This window comes from Lissotriton vulgaris, chromosome 3_1 (assembly GCF_964263255.1).
Source record: "Lissotriton vulgaris chromosome 3_1, aLisVul1.2, whole genome shotgun sequence".
Lineage (NCBI taxonomy): Eukaryota > Metazoa > Chordata > Amphibia > Caudata > Salamandridae > Lissotriton > Lissotriton vulgaris.
The window spans coordinates 1,126,809,938-1,126,832,119 of record NC_141689.1 but is presented as its reverse complement, the minus strand read 5'-3'; positions in this window follow the sequence as shown (position 1 = coordinate 1,126,832,119).

The following is a 22,182-nucleotide window of genomic DNA, read 5'->3' as shown; positions in this document are numbered from 1 at the left end:
CATAGGAGAGACCTATTGGCTTTACAAATGCTTGTATCTTTCTCTCTTTCTATCTTTGCTTCTTTCTTTTCTAATTTCTTACCTTCCTTTCTCTCTCTTCTTTCTTTTAGTTTCTTTCTTTCTTTCCTTCCTTCTTTCTTTCCTTCTTTCATTTTCTTTCTTTCTCTTTCCTTCTTTCTTTTGTGCCTTCTTGCATTTTTGCCATCTTTCATTGTTTTTCTCTCTTTCCTTCTCTTTGTTTCTTCTTTTTTGTTCTTTCTTTGTTTCTTTGTTTGTTTCTTTTTTCTCCTTTTTTCTTATCTTCTTTCCTTTCTTTGTATTTTATTCATTTCTCTTTCTTTCGCTCTTTCTTTCCTTTCCTTCTCTTCCCTTCTCTCCTTCCTTGTTTCTTTCCTTCTATCCTTCCCTTTCCTTCTGTTTCTTTCTTTCTTTCTTTCTTTCTTTCTTTCTTTCTTTCTTTCTTTCTTTCTTTCCTTTTTCCTTTCTCTTTCCTTATTTTTCTTTCTTTCTTCATTGAAGGCGAGAAGCTTGCAGCCAAGGCCAGATTGATTGACTTTTCTAGGTCTTTGTTAGCCAAGACCTTTTGATTTTACATAAATTATGGTTTTAGCATATTTGCATATAGGGGTTTCAGCCAGACTTCATCTATTAAGTCTGTGGTGGATGTCATTCACATTTTTCTTTCACCTACTTTGGCAAGTATTAAGGGGCACTGTATCAACCCACTTCAGCCATTGGCTGACTTCACTATAAGTAATGGTTTGTCGCCCTTTCACAATGAATACCTCAATACACAAAGTAGTCCTTCAGTCCCAGGGAATACTATGGTAATGTGTGTGATTTTTAGACCCAAAAACTTTTGTTGCCTGTAACAAACATTTTGTTTTATTAGATTAATGAGGGCCTTGCATATTCCCAAACAACAAAGTCTTGCAAAAAATATATGACAAAACAAAACAATAATTACCCGATGGCTAACACCAGACCTATTGGCTTTCCCAATGCTTGTTTTGTACTGGTACCTAAAAGCCAATATTTTTAATGTAGAAAGAGCAACTAAAAGTCAAAAATCAAAGTGCTGCTTGGGAGAAAAGGAAGGACTGGCCAGGTGTTCTGGAGGAAAGGGGAACAGGAGATGCTGCAGCATCCCCAAAATAAACTTGCAGGAATACAATGAGCAAACAAGCATTGGCATAGCCAATAGGTCTCGCCTTTGGGACCTTATAAGTGTTTGGTTATCCAGCACAATATCCTTGGTTCAACAACATCAACTGTTGCATGGCTAAACACAAAGGCGAGACCTATTGGCTAGGCCAATGCTTGTTGGTTTTTGCAGGAGGATTTCACACTTATCTTTTTTGCATCCTAATATGATTATAGGGCACCCTTTAATGAGTGGTTTGGTAAAGATGTGCTGCTTAAGCCGATTTCAAATGGTGTGTGATGGAGAGGCAGTCAGTTATAGTCTCTGGGTCACACATTTTGTGTGGAGAATTCTCCTGCCCTGGAGTTAAGCATTGTGCAGTGTAAGTTGTTGATTAAATTGGGGTTTTGGGTAGAGTGTACATAGTTTCTTTCACAGGAGTAACACTCATATGCTCAAAATGCACAGAGCAAACATGAACAAAAATGCCATGGTCCGTAGCACAACGCTTAGCCCAATGTGATAAAACTACTCCCAGGGTCTTATTTGCACACAAACTCTATGTACACACCCAAATACTAGCAGCACCACCCCAAAAGTATATATGGTCATAATGACACACACACTTATTCACACTCAAGTCAACTCCAATCTACATAAAATTCACTCCAGACATATACTGCACACTATGCCAAAATGGAAAAAATAAGACCAAGTATACCTACACAAAGAGTGCAGACACTGATGCCCGGAACAGGGCAACACACAAGCGCACACGGTTTTCAAATTGATGTCTTCGGAATGCAGTTCAACTGCTCCAAACATTGCAGATTTTGAAACAGCCCTTTCAGTTTGCCTCCTCGTCGAACTGTCACCTCATATAGGAAAGCAAAGCATGGGCCAAGAAGGGTTGGAGTGGCCCTACCGGAGGTCACACAAGAAAACACAAGGACCGGGTCAAAGTGTGTGGCAGCGCAACACCTTAATTACACCATCTGCCACAATCACAGCAGACTTGATGCTACAAAAAGAAAAGTTCCCCCTCATTTGCACAACCTCTGAGCCCAGAGCTGCAGGGCTGGGTGGTGTGCCAACCTCACCATGCAATTAGTTATTATTAGTTATTTTTTTCAAATGGTGAAAGAACACACGATGTCCTTTATGCGGACTCCGAGTTCTTCGAAAATTTTATAATAATAATTAAAAAAAAAGCTTTGCCATAGTGCCATGAGTGCAGTGGGCTCTACAAAAAGCGGTGAACGCACTGGAATTACAAACAAGCATTGGCCACGCAGCCGTGAAAGCGAAGAGGCCGCGCTGCCATGAGAGTGAAAACGAACGCGCTAAGAAGCAGCATATGTTTTCAAGCGCATTGCACAGCCTACCTCAGCATGCAATTTTTTTTTTTATGGTAAAAAGAACGCGCGGTGTCCCTAAAACGGACACCGCGTTCTTCGAAAAAGTTATAATAATAATAAAAAACTAAAAAAAAGCTTTGCCATAGTGCCGTGAGTGCAGTGGGGTCTAAAAAAAAGTGGTGGGTGCACTGCAATTACAAACAAGCATTGGCCCTGCGGCCGTGAAAGCGATTGCGCTTAGAAGCAGTAGCTGTTTTCAAGCACACTCATGCTTGTGGCACCATCCGCCTTGCGGGAGCGAGCAACAGCCAATTAGCATGCGCGCCGCTGCTCGCTCCCGCAAGGGGGATGCCGCCACAAGCACGAGTGTGTGCTTGAAAAGTAGCAGAGCGATGGCTATAGGCCCTCCTATGCAGCGCATGCGGGCTACCTGCGCGAGACCTAAAAAGACACATTTTGTTTTTGTCATGTTGTATTTTCTCTGTGTTCAAAGTCAGAGGTCAAATGTCAGGCAAAACCTTCTGCCAAACTGCTGCTTAGTTTTTTATCACAGAGATTGCTGTTTAGTTTTCCTTTCTCTAACTGCAAGATGACGGAAATTGGTATTGTGAACCACGTGACACTCTCGCTGGGTCAAATGTTTTATTACACAATAGAACATCTAAATAACAAAACAAATCATTACATTTTACTTGTGTGATGTGCAAATAAGAAGTATGAGTTGAAACCTAATTTTCATGTTATCCTTTATGCGTTATATAGGTTTACCAATAAAACGAAACTGCAAGGCCAATGCAAATTTGATGCCCATTTCAAGAGGCTATTGTAAGGGAAAACAGGATTTTTATAAATGACAGTCCCCTGTTACACCATGGGCCATATTTATGGCAAAGTAACGCAACGCAGCGCAGCAAACCACCTTGTTGTGCTGCTCTACAAGGAAAGGACAGGAATGCACCGTATTTAAAATGATATGATGCGTTCCTGCGCTTGTTCCTGCACTGATGCTGTTTTGCTTGCATAGCGCGAATGCAAGGCACCCTTGATCCCTTGGTGTAATGGTGCCTGCGTTGAAGACAAGATTGATTTTGTGCAAGAAGGGACACCTTCCTGCAGAGTTGAAAACATACTCGGGCAGCAGAAAGAAGCAGCGTCCACTGGTGCTCCGACTGGTGCAATTCCTACTGATTTTACAGCACATAACAAGCTCCAGTTGCTAAAAAGTAGCACGAGCAGAGCGATGTACTGAATTTCACCCAATAGCGGAACTCAGTGGAATCTCGTAGAGTTTTTATGTAACTCAGCATGTTCCGCCGACCCCTAGTAATCTGTAAGGCCCCTGTAAAAGGGGTTTCACTTTGTAATTCAATCTGAAATCATGTAAATATTTCTGATTTTGATTATAGTATTTAGACAGGTGTGCATTAAAGTACTTTCCCTATATGGTCTAGTTGGGCGTTGCTGTGTTATGAGTTTCTAGTCAAGAACCCCTTCCTGAGTCAGACCTGGCATACTTTTCCTAGTCATCCTTGAAGGCTAGTGCTGAAAGGGGCAATTAGACCGCAGACCCCAGTTTAAGCAACTGGTATATCAAGACACCGAACTTTACAGCTGAAAGATTCCTATAGACACAATTGTGGTTATTAACTACTGAGTGCCATGGGACCTCCTGAACAGAATTTCTCAAATACAATACAGAGGAGTATTACAGTGTGAACCTACCCACAGAGAGGATATTAAGGGGCCTACATTGTTAACGTGATGACAAACACCATTGGAAAAGACTTATATTTTGAAATATTTGACAGATACACTAGGAATGGGTTTTACATTGTAAATACTTTGACAAATGTAATTGGAAGGGCTTAATGACCAAAGGTATATTTTTAGTTCTGGCCTCAGTAAATGTTTGATGCCTTGAAGAATGCTTAATGTTTATGTCAACGTATACTTGGGGTGTATGTAAAATATTTTGTCTCTCACTAGGCAAATATCACTCAGGTCACATTTATATTTGGGTTAAAGCCAATAGGCTTACTTTATTGACTTTTAAATTTGGTTATAATGGCAGTATCCTTCTCATCTTACATCAAGAACAACTCTACAAAGCCTGTAGACTTGCATTTTTTGATTGTGAGAAGCCTCATGTGTTCCAACGAGTCCTCATAGGACCATTGCTGCTTTTTTACAATTAGAGCCTGCTTGTATGCACATTGTCATGCAGTACCCCACAGATAATGATTGCAGACTACTTTTACAGTGTTTGTTCTCCTTGTGCTATTGTTTAGTATACACGACTGACAATCATGTTAATCTGCAAGGCCTCTACAGGTAGGATTCTAATTAAAAAAAAATTCCACCTGAAATCTTGTACATATTTGTCATTTTGATGATAGTATTGGGTTATTTGTGCATTAAAGAGCTTTTCAGTTTTAATTAATTGATTGACTCATTGTGTTAATATTGTGTGTTGCTGTGTTCTGAGTTTCTAGCCAAAAGCACCTTCCTGAGGCAGCCTAAAGCGGCTTTTCTCATTTTACTCTTAAAGGGGAACATTGGTCCATAGTTTGAGGGTCTGGCCTACAGATGCCCCATGACCCCAGCAGTGAAAGACCAACATTTGCACAATTGGAGCTAGGAACTTCTGCCTGCCTTGGAAACTCAGATTTTTCAAATATGTTGAGAAATGTGATTTCTCAATGTAAAAGACCTACAAAGGAATGGCCTTTACATTATGAACTCAGACAAATACAATAGGAAAGGGTTCTACATTGTGAACTTACTGACCACCACAAGAAGAGGCTTTACATTATGAAACCTTTAACAAATACAATAGAAAGAGGTTTTAGATTGTGAACTCTTTGTCAAAAGCAGTACCATGGGGGTTCTACATTGAGACCCAGCTGAAAAATACAATAGCAAGGGTTTTTTACATCGTGAATGCAATGGCAATTACCACAGGAAACTATTTTAAATTTTGAACTATGTGACAAATTCATTATGAATGGGTATTCTATTATAGTTTCTCTAACAAAGGGATTAAGAAAGGGGTTGCTGCAGAGGTCCCTTTTTAGCTGTGGCTATAGTAAATGAATAGTGCCTCAGAGGAGACTTCATGTCCATGTCAATGTGTACTTTCGGTCAGCCTAACATGTCTGATGGGCCTCTCAACAAAGAGGGGACATGAACATATATAGTATCTGATTTGCATCATATATAATCTGACAAGCCCCTAAAGGAGAGGGTCCCAATTTGTTATTCCACGTAAAATCGTGTAAATATATGTCATTTTATGTTTAGTATTTTAATTGTGTGTGCATTAAAACATTTTCCCTTTAAAAAAAACATTGGTTAGGCATTACATTATTGTTTATGATTTATGGTTGCTCTGTTCTGGGTTTCTAGCTTATAATAATGTGCCTGGATCATTCTTGAACTTATCTGGGTCAATACCATGACAGTCAGTTGAGAACTCTTTGACAAATGTCACAGAAAGGGGAGGGGGCTTACAATGTGAACTTTTATGAATGCACGAGGAAAGGGCCTTACATTGAGGGCTCAGTGATAACTAAAATAAGAACTTTCTTGGCAAACATAATTGAGAGGGTGATCATTGTTTAACCGTAAGAGCCCTACTGAAACAAGCCTCTAGTTCAGATGGTGCTACCGAGTTTTTGGTGTATTTTTGTAATTGTATGTTTAGTATTTAGTTGTGAGTGAAATATTTTTTTCTTTTTTAAAGTAAAACTCTGGACATTTATTTAGTTATAATTATTCTGTACTTTGTGGTGGTCTTTAATGTCTATGCAGACCCTTTAGTTGCTTTAATTTCCTCTTATGAGTTTGCTTTTTAACTACACTGCTGATATTCAATTCCTGATACCAGAAAGTGATAGTAACTCTGACCTTTCCCTTAAACATTGAGAATGTCTTGCTTTAGTCATGTCTTTGATGACCAAGTACCTTTTGAAGGAGGTGTTAGTTGCAGTGAATCTTCCTTAAACCTGGAACTCAGTTTTCTGGGTCTTGGCCTAATCTCAGCCCCTGCTACTATAACCAAAAATGTCGGTGTTACTTTCAAAGCTGATCTTGATTCTGCTTATTATGTCAAGATGTTTGCTGGTCCATGTTGTTCCCTTTTGAAGAGCATAGGAAAGTTGTTCCTAGTCTCTGAGTTGAAAGAAGAAGGTTGGTGATCCCAATGGCCACCACATCCTGTCTAAATTGTAGGAACAAGTACTTCCTTACCTAAATATCTTATTTGTCACCATCAGATTGCGCAAAATGTAACTGTCAAATATGTAGCTTAATTGACCTCAGTGCACCACTATTAAATCCAATGTTGACTTCTCCTACAGGTTACTAGTGAATAAATGGATCAATTTTTAAGACACTATGCATGATGCACAAGGCACTTGCTGGCACTTGTCCTGAGCATTTCCATGTGTGGCTTTAGCACTACATGCTCTTTCCCATGCTTCTTCCCTGTCTGTAAAAATAGGGAGGGTATTATATATCCTTGCAGCATACCCGTAGAAGGATTTGTTCAAAGTGCCCTTCTTGTTAAGAGGGGCGTGTCAATAAGGAGTGTATTGTTGCTTCGAAACAGCACACAGCCTTTAGATACATTCAGCTTGTGTTTCAAATATGTCAGACTACTTAGGTGTAAAGCTTTATGTGTTAGATGAATGTTAGTGGTTAAAAGAGTAGTGAGCCTCAATGTCTAATTATTTAAGTGTGGAGTGGACGGGGATTATTTGCTTTGCCTTTTGTGCTCATCAAGAAATGGGCATCTGTTCAAATGTCTGATCAAAAAGTTCATAAAAGAATTCTTCTTATACATGCTTCTGTGGCAAATCAAATAATAATATTACTGTAACTGAAGAAATCCTTCAACGACAGGGGCATTCGAACTTGCACATCAGCCATTATTAAAGGTCTAAACTGAGCAGATTCTCAATTGAGCTGTAAATTGATGACATTCTTGATACTATATGAAAAGACAACGCACCACAAAGAATCCCTAGACTGCACTTAAAAACGTAAGCTAACTGTATAAATACACTTTATATTGAGTACTAATGTGATAACAATACTGCTGACAACTTTTATGAAACTTTCTATCTTAGTTTGTTTTACGTGATATGAAATTGTCTTCTAAATAATTTAAATACTAGTTAATTAATTTAAGCTCGAATTTAGGATATTGTTATGGTTTTTATTAACTTAAACAATAAAGTATACATTTGAATTTGTAATTTTTTAAAATAATATTACATCATGATAAACATTGACTGTTAAATACACATGCAAAATAACAAAACAAAAGTCCTTCCAAGAGGAAGTGCAGATGATTTTGAGTTCTATAGATAGACATGCATGTCTGCAGACTCTGCTTTTAGGAAACAGAATCTGGGAATAACATCCGTTTCATGCATCTAAAAATGGGCAACATATATTTTCCCCTAAAAAATTTTAAGATGCTTTGTCCCTAATTACTAATGACTTATTAATTCCAACAGATCGGGTAAAGCTAGTTACTCATCCTATTGGAATTACGATATATGCAGAAACATTGCAGATTTGGTTACTCCCTCCCCGCCCCCAAATTTCAGCAGCAGAAAGATGAAAGTCTGGGTCAAAATGAGGAATCATCCCGGGAATTAGACATGTGCAATTCCGCCAAAACGGAAATCTTGCCGTTTGGATCAAATAATTATTTCTCCCCACAGTTGTGGTGGCCAAAGGAGGCAGAGCCCCCGCCCAACACAATCAATACAGCACAAAATTTAGGGATCAAATTTGACGATACTCTGTCCTTTAAACAGCAAGCCAGGGAGAGGGAACATCATAAAGGGCCTTAGAAAATTCTTTGACCTGCTTCCTCTGAGTGCCAGACGTACGGTCGCAGTTGTGCTTATAACATCTAGATTAGACTACTGTAATAGCCTGTATGCAGGGTCTATTAAAATGAAATTGAACAGCACGGCGCCGCAAGCAACTTTGCTCCGCCGAGCTGCATAATTTAATAAATGCAGGGTTGCGCTGTATTTACAAGAATACAATGCACCTCTGTGTTCTCCCTTTCGGCAGTGGTAAAACAGAAGCTGTGTGCCAATGCAGGCACTCTTGCAACATGGTACAAGGGTTTCTGCATTGCAGGGATGATTGTTGTTGTGCAGGAAGAGACACCTTCCTGCCCAAAAACATTATTACTATTTTGCTCCTTCTATGTGTGCTGCAGAATGCAGCACATATACAAGGAGAAAAAACGAGGAGAATAAAAGTATTTCTCCTTGTTGCGCCACCTTAATGCCTCCCCTGGAAAAGAGTTATTTTTTGGCGCTGTCTCAGATTTATGAATCCTTGAACATCTGGGTCAGTGTTAAAAAGCCATGGATGTTGCATGGGAACACCCACAGCAATACCCATGACACGATCCTTTGAGGCATAGTGCTGCGTGAAAGAGGGCCATATTTACAAGGCCAGGTAAACCCACACAAAGTGGCTATGCGTGGCCTTGTAGATATGGGTCAGCACACAGCGTCAACAGAGCATCAAAAAAAGTGATGCTCCGATGGTGCTAGGGGCTTGTAACTATGCCCCAAGGAGTCACGTGGAATCACTATATACGGGCAACTTTTTAAAATGTTGTTTTTAATTGGTCCATGAATAAGCTGGACACACATTTCAACAGCACGCAGTTATTTAAGGTAACTATCTTCAATGTACACATTCTTTGGAACCTGACTACATGTAAATTTCCTTGCATAAAGCTTTATATAAACACATGGAAACGTATTATTCTTTTCCAAAAGATGTCATAAAGAACAATTAGGGGGTACACGTTGTCCTCTTTCAAAATAACTAATGTAATTTTTAGTTCTCAATCATTTGCTCTCAGCAAATGTAATTTTTGACGCTAAGGTTTGGTGCAAAGAAGGGTGCAAAAATACAGGGCAAGGGCACAATGCGTGAACACCAGTCCTTGCATTTTCTACTATATCTTATTTTGGGTTGTGAACTTCCTTTATACAAGGCACTCACTATATTAGCTCAGTGTAAAATAAAAATAGTTTCCTTAATATGACCTTTCACTTTTGCTTTGTTAATTGTATGTTCAAAGTAGAAGTATTCCACATTGGTCCACAAGGAATGGATCATCATGTCCAAATTAGATACATTGACAAACAATAGATCTAAACGAAACACAATTACACCTTTCTGGGTATCCTGAAAAGCAATCCACCGATAACTTTTTTGTTTTCTTCAGTCTCCAACAATGTGTAATGGGTATGATCAGACATCGGACCTGTGCTCACTGTGCCACAGGACTCATATCATACATCGGATGTATGACGTTACAACGCATACCTTTACAACGCATTTTTTACAACGCAACATCCATTACAATGCACTCCACTACAACGCATACTACCTTTACAACGCATACCATTACAACGCATAACATTACATTGCATCTAAGGTAAGTATTGGATAGTGTAGGGGTAACAATTGCTATTCTAACTCCAGGGGGGTGCAACAGTAGGGTAAGTGTTGGATAGTGTAGGGGTACAAATTGCTATTCTAACTCCAGGGGGGTGCAACAGTAGGGTAAGTGTTGGATAGTGTAGGGGTAAAAAATACTATTCTAACTTCAGGGGGTGCAATAGTAGGGTAAGTGTTGGTAGTGTAGGGGTAAAAATTACTATTCTAACTCCAGGGGGTGCAACAGTAGGGTAAGTGTTGGATAGTGTAGGGGTAAAAATTACTATTCTAACTCCAGGGGGTGCAACAGTAGGGTAAGTGTTGGATAGTGTAGGGGTAAAAATTACTATTCTAACTCCAGGGGGTGCAACAGTAGGGTAAGTGTTGGATAGTGTAGGGGTACAAATTACTATTCTAACTCCAGGGGGTGCAACAGTGTTGGATAGTGTAAGGGTACTATGTACTGTAATGCTATGCGTTGTAGTGGTATGCGTTGTAGTGTCATGCGTTGTAATGGTTGCGTTGTAATGGCATGTGTTGTAATGGATGTTGCATTGTAAAAGTTTTGTTGTAATGGTAGTGCGTTGTAAAAGTTGTGTTGTAAAGGTTGTTTCCCTCATACATCACTTATCAAAAAACATTTTGGGGTTGCGTTTTTTTCCTACTCAGAAGGAACTTGGCTTGCCAATTTGGGCCAGACTGTTCCTTCTTGAGCAGAATTTGGGCTGATCTGCATATGGTTAGTTCCTGAGGTGGCATGGTGGGCCCAAAAATGCTAGACTGTGATGTAACCTGAGTAATTACCAGTGGCTGAAGATAATTTAAGCATACCATCCATCACATTTTTGTTATCCTGAAAACATGTAATGTATCTGACCATCCTGAACCTAAGATGGACACTCCTCATTTTACGGGAACACGGCAATGACAAACAGAGGCCTTGATATGCTAAAAACCTGTATTTCATAGGAGACAAATGTGTGCTGAGGTGCCAGGAATTTCGAATAGCACATTTTGTGAAAAACACATAATCTGGGCTGGGGCTCATATGGTGGTTATTCAGACGAAAGCCCTTACTAGGAGTGGCCCTGCTGCAGGAATTGGATCTACCATGGGGATACCACGAGTTTCTCCCAGCATTCCACTTAGAAACTTCACTGGTTTTAGTAGGTGAAATCTATAGGTGGAATACCACAGATTAATGGTATTCCTGCTGTATTTATAATTCTGATGGGCTAGATAACTCCTGTTTCCGGGTACATCCGAATCGGCAGGCCACTTCTAAAGCAGGCCTATATGTGCTCAGTGATTCTTATTGCAAGGTACCTGCATAACCAGTTTTGTTTTCAGTGGCTCTGAGTGGATTTTACTGGAGCTAACCGCACCCTATCCACAGTTCCCGATGCTTTCAGAGCGGCCATCTTCTCTGTGGGCTACGTCACAGCCTGCCTGTCCTAATCTCTGGCTGTTATTTATATCAGCCTGGCAGAGCTATAAATCCAGCACTGACACTGCTTCACTGGTGTGAACCTCTAGATCTTGTGTAATCCCCCGATTAGATACTGAAGTGCTGCTTCAATTGTGCAGTATTATCACGTACTATCACTTGGCGCGGTTTCAAACTCTACCATTTATTGATAATACTTTCAAAGCTGCTGCTAAGTTGTGAGCACTCAGCTTTATCTGCTGCTTCTTTTTACTGCTGTGGTTAAGCAGGCTACCTAACAGGAAAGGGAAAGCTAATAATACTCTTGCCTGAGTAAAAGCCCTGAATAAATGTGTGTAGTTTTACACATGCGAACCCTCATATAGCCACATCATACACATGCATGCCTAGAGGGGAATAGCTACAAGAGGGGTGTTTGAGGTTTTACACCTCTCTAAAAATGTATTCTGTAGTAAATAGTTGGGTACAAGGGCTTTCAGTCCGGTATGATGAAGTGGCTGTCGGATTTCACTTAGGGTTTTTAAATGCCCACACTGCCAATAACACCCACACACCACACACTCTCTTGTCCCTGTTTTGAAAGCCTGGCATTTTTTGATTAGCTTGAAAAATGTTTTAAGTGCCCCCACAATCCACTCTGCTCTCTTTGTTTCTCTCTTTCTACTGCCCCTTACGCCCCCCACCTTATGTCCTGCTTCTCATATAATGCATTTTAACAAGATAGCCCAGTGTGACAGTTGGGAAATCTGAAGCCCCCCCCCCCCCCCCCCCTCCGGCCCCCACCCTCACCACACCATTTTTTTTTGTCCAAGCTACGCCCCTGAGTATTTAGTCGCAAGCCCTCCCTCGGACTGTAACTGTGTATCGTCCAAGAGGTATGGATGTTAAGCAGTATTTCATGCAGGAAAGTGTTTCTAGGTTCCCAGTTGCATTCTATAATAAACAATGTATCATCCTAAAATGAAAAAATATAAATGTAACATACAGCTTCAAAGTATGGCTCATTCACTCGGAGAGGCCGCCAAGAATGGCACCGTATTTCAGTAGCTGTGACGTGCATTCATTTGAACATTTCATCAGGCACCAAGAATATGATAAAAAAAACTTTGAAAATATCCAATTGGACGTGCTTCGCAATTGTGTTGTTCAATTACATAATTAAAAAATGATATCTATCTATTTTTCCGTCAGTCCGTCCGTCTGTCTGTCTGTCTGTCTGTCCGTCAGTCTATCTATCAGTCTGAATAATTCTTGGACTCTTTATTCATCTATTCGTTACACTCTTTCTGCCGTTCTATGTCCCTCTTTTGTCTCCTCCCTTTTTCTCTTTCCCTCTCCCTCCCTGTTTCTGTCTTGCTTGGTACCACTATTCTTCTTTCTGCACCCACATTTGAGAGTGGTAAAGCAAATCAAAGAGGGTGGAGAGATGTACGACAAAAAGGGATATAGTCGAGCATAGGCAAAGGGAGAATCAGGAGGTACAGGGAAAAGCAAATGGAAGGATGGGGATGTATAGGGAGTAGGGAAAAAGATAATATGGACAGATGCAAATGAAAATAGAATAGCACCGAGGAGATGGAAAGGGGAGAGAAGGAGGGGTGTACAAATGCAGCGAGACTGACATGAGAAGAACATGAGCATAGAGGTACAGTAGGAGAGTGAAAGATGGAAGCGATGCAGGAGAGAAAGGAGGAAAGCTGGTGCGAATGAAGAGAAGGGGCGAATACAAGGAGTAATGCAAATGACTTGATTGATGTAGTAGAAAAAGAGAGATAAGGAGTTTAAAATGGGAACATCAGTGGAAGGCATAGTAAAGGGAGGGGACGTGGTAAGATACAGGTTAGTGTTTGCGAGAATGAAAGGTGGAATGTGGCACGATGGAGAGGAAGCAAGAGGAAGGGAGCATGAAGGCAGAAAAGGAAGGATGTATAGAATTGATAAAAATGAAGAATAGCAGGGAAGTAAATATGTCTTTGGCAGAGGAGGGGTGGTGGAAGACAAGGGAGGAGAAATGCAAGAAAAGGCAAGGGAGAGCAGGTGTGTAGCTATAAAGGGTGCGGAAGGTGCAGTGGCACTGGGGCCCAGGGGTCTGAGGGTGCCCACTAAATCTTCTTGATTAATGCTGTACTCTGCTGCACAAACACCATTCATTGGGAGGGATGGGCTTTTCCTTGCTTGCACTGGCATCCAAGGCACTCTTGCTACATGACTGCTGTGCACCTGCTACTTCCTGGCTGAATAATAGTAGACTGACATTTATGCCATTTTATTTGGAAGATTGCTCCGGAATATTCATTATCATGTCCATCTTTTATAAATTGCATAGGCGAAATGAATTTTCAGAAGACTCTCACCATACACTTGTTCCCTATGTGGAAAATGGGCTGAAATGAAACTGAAACAATGTTCGGCTACTTTAGATCCTAGTCCAAGGCTGTAAAATGATTAACTGTTATTATCCAACCAGTCAAAAATAAAAACAAGTGGCAGGCCTCATATTGACAGTTAAAGGCTTTGTTTGACCGAAAATAGAAGTGTAGTCGGGACACCAACACCTAGTAAACTGCTTTGGACTTGAAAAGCCATAATGAGACAGTTCACAGGACCCCCCCTCATTGACGGGTTGGGATGCGACCCCAAACGATTGCTAGTGGCTGATATGAATTCAAGCATTCCATCCATCACATTGTTGCAGTTGATACCCTAAGCGCAACGGGTATGCCCAGACTTGGGTCCCGCTCTCACTGTGACACGGGACCAGGCTATACCTGGCTGGTGAGCTTTAATCAGTGTGAATCCTGTCCTGGGTTACCTGTGTTCTTGTTGATGGAGGACTTGACCTGTCAGTTCGAGATGAACCCTACCCATTGGAGCAGGGTTAAGACTGATTTGCATATGGCTGGATAAAAACTGAGGAGGGTGAAGAAGGATGGAATGGGATGCTTCCCCCGAGGAATTGCCAGATTAATTCAAGCATTCCATCCATCACCTTGTTGTTGTTGCAGTTGACTCCCCTCATTTACAGCATCACACCTCACCTAAGTAGCTACACCCTCAAGCACCACCTAACATTCTTGTTAATTAAAAAAACTAAGGATTTTGTGCAGCAAAGAAGGTGCTCCAAAGACAAATCAAGAAAACTAAGATCAAAACCGTAGCAAATGGGAACAGTTGCCTGCTCCCATATCCCCTTTATAAGTTTTTTGACCATTACTTGATTGATAAACGGATACTCAGTTGTCTGGCACCCACTTGTAACCATGGTATTTTATCACTCAACCCATCGATGTAAATGCTCAGGCATGCATTGCTGTTATTAACCTTCTTTATGATGACCCATTTAATATAATGTTCACTATGTTTGAGCTAAAAAAAATGGGCAGTCATTCTGGTGGTATTACCAGGAGTGGCCCATGCAGTTATAAGAGTGGTGAGGCGGTGGGACGGGTGGGTAGGAAGTCAACAGACGATGATGAGGGAAAATCAAATAAAAAAAGAAAGAAAACCGCTTACATTGTGCTCGCCGCATCGCTGACTCAGAGATGGGGCAAGCGCAAGGTAAGTGTTTTTTTTTTTAACATCTAATTTTCCCTCATTGTCATCTGTCGACTTCCTCTCCACCTGGCCCCACTGCCTTAACGCTATTACCTGCTTGGGCAGTTCCTGGGTATTGCTAGGGCATCTAATGTTGCTTCTACATTCCCTAATCATATACTGATTTTCCTGCCTGCCATGCCTATATAGAGGAGACCACAAGGGCAAGGACAGTTGTAATCTAAAAATAAAAATAAAACAGGAACAGTACAAACACAACTTGATGTGACAAACAAATAGGACCAGGTCTGTGAGAGGACAAAGAGTTTCTACGCAAAATTGGACCATTAGACCGCAGTCCAAAAGTCAGTAACATACTGACCAGTACGTGTACATTTTTGTACAGTAAGGGTATCTAATGATACATATCATGCTTGACCTGGCATTATTTGGTCAATACCACATTTTGGGCTCGATTAGGATCGGGGTTTTCCCGTATCCTCCGGGCCGGCGGAAGCCACCGCCGGCCCGGAGGATGCGGGAAAACCGCTGCGGAGGCACAAAAGACCCACCGCCAAATTAGGATGGCGTGGGTCTCAAAATCCGTCCGCAGCTTTTCCGCCGCGGTCGCCTTCCGACCGCGGCGGAAAAGCTCTAACATGGCTGGCGGTGTCTATCAGACACCGCCAGCCATATTAGGATAGCGGAATCATATGCTTTTCCACAGCGGCTTTTCCGCCGTGGAAAAGCATACGGACATTGACTTCGAGGCCCGTTGCGGGCCACCTTGGTGACGGGGGTGTGGGGGGTGCACATGGGGGCAGTGCTTAATTTGTAAAATATGAAGTGCAGGTGCTCAAATGTTTGTCGGAGGCCACACCCCCTTTTCCCGGCTCCACCCACTCCCTTCACTAGCTCCACCCACTTCCTCTATTGGCTCCACCCACACCCTCAACTGGCACGCAAGCCATAAACCGTGAAAATGCCACACATGTCCTCTTGCCAGAACGCATGGAAATGTTACACATAAGCACCCATGCCATGAACCATGGAAATGTCACACATAAGCAAGCACCCAAGCCATAAACTGTGGAAATGTCACACTTAAGCCTTCAGGCCAGAAAGTATGGAAATGTCACACATGAGCGTCCAGGCCAGAAAACATACCATAATCCATCACACATAAGCATCCAGGACAGGGCTAGGCCAAAAACCGTGTGAAATGTCACACAAACATCCATGATCCAGGCCTTGAAATGTCACATATAGGCATCCAGCCAGGGTGTGTTATTAAGTTCCAGCCACAGTAAACCAGTGCTTAATTTGTAAAAACATAAGTGCCAGGGCCCTTTTCGGGAGGCCATTGCAACTTGCACCATGCATTTTCCCTCCCTAGCAGTACTGCTAATAGCAGTACCAACACAACTAGTACACACTCACCTACAAGTGTGACAATTCAGACTATTTAAAGTCACTTAAAGCTATAAAAATGGTGTGAGCAGTAGATATTATTCATATATAATGTATATTAAATTATTAATCTATTGCTGTGCTTAACTCAAAATTAGACAGACAGAGCCACCAGGTGCCAGACTTTCATAGGTACCGGAATACAGGCGTTGAGAATTAAGTACCGGTACTGAGCACCGAAAACACCAGTTGAAATTAAGCGCTGGGTGCAGCCCTTACTGCACTGCTTAATTTGTGCCAGTTGCTGCAGGTGGTGGTAACAAGCCCTCGTTTTTGAAGACCTGGTCTTATTGTTCAACAGCAGACTAACTGAGTCAGAGCAGGAGAGAGAAAGGTGAAAAAGATTGAATGGAGGAAGAGAAGGGTAGGGAAACAGAGACACAGGGGAAAAGCCGGCTTGAAAAAGAACACACAAGAGAGATTGCAACAATGGCATTCAGAAGTTCTCCCAATGGCCTCAAAAGACAAACTTTGGCCCCCTGCATTTCTTTTTTTCACACATTAAGCCCTAACTGGCAACAAGGCCTCATCCTCACACTTTCAGGTTCCAATCACCAGCTGAGCATGGGACCAGAATACAAGAGGATTCAATAGGTCAAGGGCATCGTGCTCAATTTTTTAAGGTCATTAATGAAACAATTCTCCTGACATATAAACGATATTTACAGTTCTTCCGAAGGGGGAAAGAAATCTGGGCCTCGCAGGTCAGTCTGGCAACGAGGGCTCCTGGCTGAAAGCATTCCTAGTGGGCAATGCTTCAGTGTGTTTCTGGAATTGATCGAAGTTTGGCTGAAGCCTGTAGTTTCGGCCAACTATGGCTAGAACTGGCGATGGCTGCTGCCTTTTACCTTCTGCCTCCCCACTGCCTGCCAGAGCCCCACAGTCTATCGCCTGTCAGAGCCCTTTGTGCATAGCGGTGAAGGTTTTAGATTGCTATTTGTGACTTTTCTATCATTTCAGAGCAATTCTGAGTAACATTTCAAAGACTATGGGTGACAGTTTCTCGTTAGTCAAAATAAAGCAATGACGGCCAGGGAAACATATAAACATCAGAAATTGCACCCATTTGCGCAACAAGAAACTCTAGGAATCAGTTATTAGCATTACGTTAAAAGGATCATTATTATTATATGCGGCCTCCTACTTGCATCACTTTTGAATTCAGCTCCCTGAGGCTGCTCACTTCCACCTAGCCTTTCAGCCTCTGCTTAGATTTATTTGTACAGTGTATACAAGCCCACAGGCTACCAACACGCACTGCGGAAGCTGGTATTACAATCACAGCTTCCTTTCAAAAACTCTGGAATTTGATAATTAATCACTCGACTCCAGTTCGACTTGGCAGTGGCATCACATGGCGACTACAGCCGCTACCTTAATTTACATGCAGTCACAGTGTGTGTGTGTCATGTCATGTGTCAATTAACTTAAGTTACCGGTTGGGTCGGGCCGGGCCGGGCGGACTGGGACACGCACACACACACAGACTGACTGCAGTAGTGCACTGCACAGCCTGCAGGCTGCCACTGCAGCCTTACTTAGGCTAACTAATTGGGCCTGCTGCTGCCGCCCACACTTTGCACAGGCACTGCCTCACCTGGTGGCTGGTTCCTGCCATGCGGTTACTGGTGAAAACCTTTGATACATCTGGCCTGAAATCTGCACTGGTATGATTGCAGTCTGTGCTGGGAGAGATGGGTCGCCGTGGTACAGAGTTGTGGCTGCCATTAATGCAGCAGGTGCAGTGACACCGGGACACGGAGTGCGCGAAGGACCAACTGCAACCAAATTGCGGTTGTTGTTTACTGCCAATTCTGACAGGGGGCAGGTGCATGCTCCATATTTGAACTCAAGCCATTGGTACCTTCACGAGGCCACTGCACAGAGACAAACCACTGTGAATGAAGATGAGTGAACACACGACCCATCAAGTTGCCACGATCCACACCACAGGCTTCCCAGACCCCTCTTCGGTACTGATTTGAACAACTTTCTCCTCTCCCTGGTTCCTACACAGCCTCATGGGATGCTCTGAGCCGCGCAGAGTCTGTCTGCACAGAGTGGGCAACTGGGCACGCAGCAGTGTTATTGTTCAGGTAGCTGCCACTTGGCACTGTAGACCCGTTCAAACAGCGAGCTTTTGAATGACACCCTGGCATCTGTGCGAGGTGTGATCGTGCCTGGGCCTGGCTTCCTAAAATAAAATAAATAAATAATCCTGTAGTACTGATTTCAGTCCGGCCCGCAACTGCGCAACAAGTAGCCAGTGCAGTCACAGAGTGCTGGCAACAAAACATGATCGTGCACATGGTGATGATCATCAAACTAGGGCATTTGAACAACATTTTTAAGCAGTGACGTGAGTGACCATGATGAACCGATAAAGTAAATCTGTAGGCCTCGCCTGCGCTGCTGCGCAGATTACTTAATTGAATTTATGATATGTCGGCCGGGCCGGCCTACGCCGCCTATCCCAGATAACCAATCAACAATCATGATAATTTTAAAAAAAAACTTAAACCTGCGCCTGCGGCCCCCGCAGCCACCAGGGGCCAGGCCCTGCCCTCAGTGCCCTGCCTCGCCTCACCTGCCTGCCAGTGCCAGTGCAGCTCATGATTATAATTTCGGCTGCCGCCGTCCCCCCTGACTGACACCAGCAAATATAAACCTGACTGACACGCACCAATAAATTAATCACCCCTGGGACTGCCGTAACTGTAACGCCCTGGCTGGCCCCTGCCTCGCTCACCCTCACCTGCTGTCTGAGCGCTCCCAGTCCCAACTCCGACCGAGTCCAGCAACTTTGAAAGGCCGGGCCCGGCTGGCAGAATCTCCTAGATACTCGGCGACGGCGAGGCCAGGGCGAGGGGAGAGGACAGGTGCGGGTATGCTGGGGCGGGCAGAGGAAGTGCGCGTCACGTGCATTCAATTGCATGCAATCTGCGCACGCGTGGCTTCCTCTGGCGCGCATAGCCCCAACCCACTGCCCAACCCCCGCAGCAAAGCCCTGCCCAGTGCCTGGCCTGGCCCCTGCAACATGATACAAACAGTGTCCCGCCCACTGGGGCCCTGATCGGCGCCGCAGCCGGGCCGGGAACTCTTGCCTCAGACAGGGAGTAGAGGTCGGAAAGACGTGACGTCACCACCGAGAGCAGTAAGTAGTACTGCATGCAGCAAAGCAGCATCATCACGGACGACCTGATCAGTGACAGTGAGTCAGTAGCACAGCCACACTCACCAGTGACACACACGCACTAGTCACGAGTTAAAAATATCAAATTCCAAGGCAGGAGCATAGGTGCACTTAATGCCGCGTGATAGTCCCGGCCCCCATAATTAAGTGCCGGTGCTGAGCACCGGCAAGCTCCGGCTCAAATTAAGCCCTGCATGGGGGGTACCTATGGTACCCCCCTGCATTTGCGTGGACAAAGCGGCAGGCACCGCGCGGTGCCTGCTGCTTTGTGCACGCAAATGCCGTGCATGCATTTTTAACATTGCGGCGGGTGCAGCTTGAAGCTGCACCCGCCGCAATGTTAAAGATTGAGGATGTGACCGCCACCCTGGCGGTCACATCCTAATCTGCACGGAGGGACCGCCGCAGCCCCTGCGGACGGTCCCTCCTACTCTATGGTGGCGGACGGACTCAGGTCCGTCCGCCATCATAATCGGCCCCTTTATTTGGGGGGGTTAGGCGGGAGGTTTTCTTTGTTTCTTGTGCATTCCCACACCTGGTCAAACTTGGAATTGTATGTGAATGTGTGTCCCACGTTGAAACCACTTTACACACCCCTGGATGACAGCCTAAATCCGTTACAATGCACTGGGTAAGGATAGTGCTGCTCCATCATTCTGTAATGATATTTAATGCCTCTGAGCCTTCAAAGCCTTTGCAAAAGAGCCGGCTCCAAGCACTTACCGCACCTCCAGCTTCAGACTGGTATTAAAGATGCTTGTGTACATCTGTGTATTTTTAAATATCAAACAGGCCCATGCCTAAGTGCTGGAGAATGATAAGTAACCTACTTGCCCTTTAACTCTTACTTTAAAAGTATGTGAGCATTTCCTTTCGTGGGATGCTGTGTGAGCTGACTGGAGCAGATGATTCATAGCCCAGACATCAGCAAGTGTGCTGTGTTGCCTCAGGTTGCTACTCCTGCTTTACATCACCGCCCTTGTATCCCACTGACTATTGATACAAACATGGCTGCTTTCACCTCAAGTGAAATATGCTTTTTTAGTTATAAAATGAAAACCCAAGTACAAAGCTTTAGTGTTATGTTTCCAGGTGAAGTAGTTTATTGAAGTCGTTCTTGGCGGCTTCAGCAGAAAACAGCAAAATGTATTTAGAGTTGAAACTGCAGGCCTATCAGTCAACTGGAAAGAAAATTGAACATTGTTAGGGCGATGGGATCCATCACTTTTTCCGAATTGGACAAAAACATAGGTATTTCTTGCACAAATCTCTGCACTTGCACACCCACGCTCTTAGTTATGCTCAGTCACCTTGCAGTTGGTGCATATAAACCATGTCAAGGTCGTTACTCAACTACACAGCCCCAGAGCTCCCTCACAGTCAATTTATTGACTGTCTACGTGCATTTCTATGCATCTTATTCCCAGGCCCGAAGATAGTACTTTCTGACTTGTGCCACGCCCTCCAAAACTATGTTAAGAATGTTTCTGACATTCTTGCTCATTTATGGCTTGTGAACTTCCTTGATTTTAAAAACTGAACTCATAAAGCTATGAGTGCCAATTAGATATACGCCAGTTTATCTATGATCAGAAGGAGAAGCACACACTCTTAATTTCTGGCTAGCAGGAGTATAGTGTGCAGAGTGTCTGGGACAGCAAAAATGGGTTCAGTATAGAAACTCAAAAATCTGGGGGGGAACCACGCAAAAGACGGTCTTCCCCATCAGTTGTATATCATGAAAAAAAGCACACCATTCTACCCACCCCACCGTTATAAGCCAGAACAGCCTGGTGATTTGTCTGTTGGCTTCTTTCTTCATGATGTTTATCGCTTTCGAGTTCCTTTTCAGTTGTTATAGTAAGATGAGGACCCTAGTGATCTTAAAATTAAGCGAATGAGTGAGGCTGAACTGATGCTGGTTCATTCTTACTCCAGTTAGTTGTCTCCAGTGTTAAAGGTATGAATATGTTTTTGATTTGTGTTAAGCCTAACTTTTGGTGTATGTGTGATTATTGGGAATTCCAATCCATGTTTCCAAACTTGTGTCTTTATAGTCAATACATTCTTTATTCGGCCTAAGTTGGTTATCAAAGCACATAAAACGATAAAACATCCACAATTCATCTCATATCTGAATTACACTCGCAGACATATCTAAATTAAAATATAGCAAATTGTTAAGGTGCAACCTTTGAAAAGGTAAAAATGCATTGCTAAAAATACATATATACAGCAAAAAAAATCTTTAAAATATATTGTATAAAAGGGCACCACTCCTTATCCTAATACAACCTAATAAGCAAAACCTCCTTATACGGGTCCGCTGTGTAAGTAGAGAATAATAAGAGCCACCTAAAACCATTTCTCTAGTCAAATTTTAACCAATTTACATGAACAGTAGATTTATAAAACTTGTGTCTTTATTATTTATTGTGGATGAGCAATTAAATGAATGTTTTAAGACTTGTCAAAGTGCTATTCAATATGCAAAGGATCTTGTGGGAAAGATGCTTTTGATGATGCACAGTATGGTACAAAAACATGT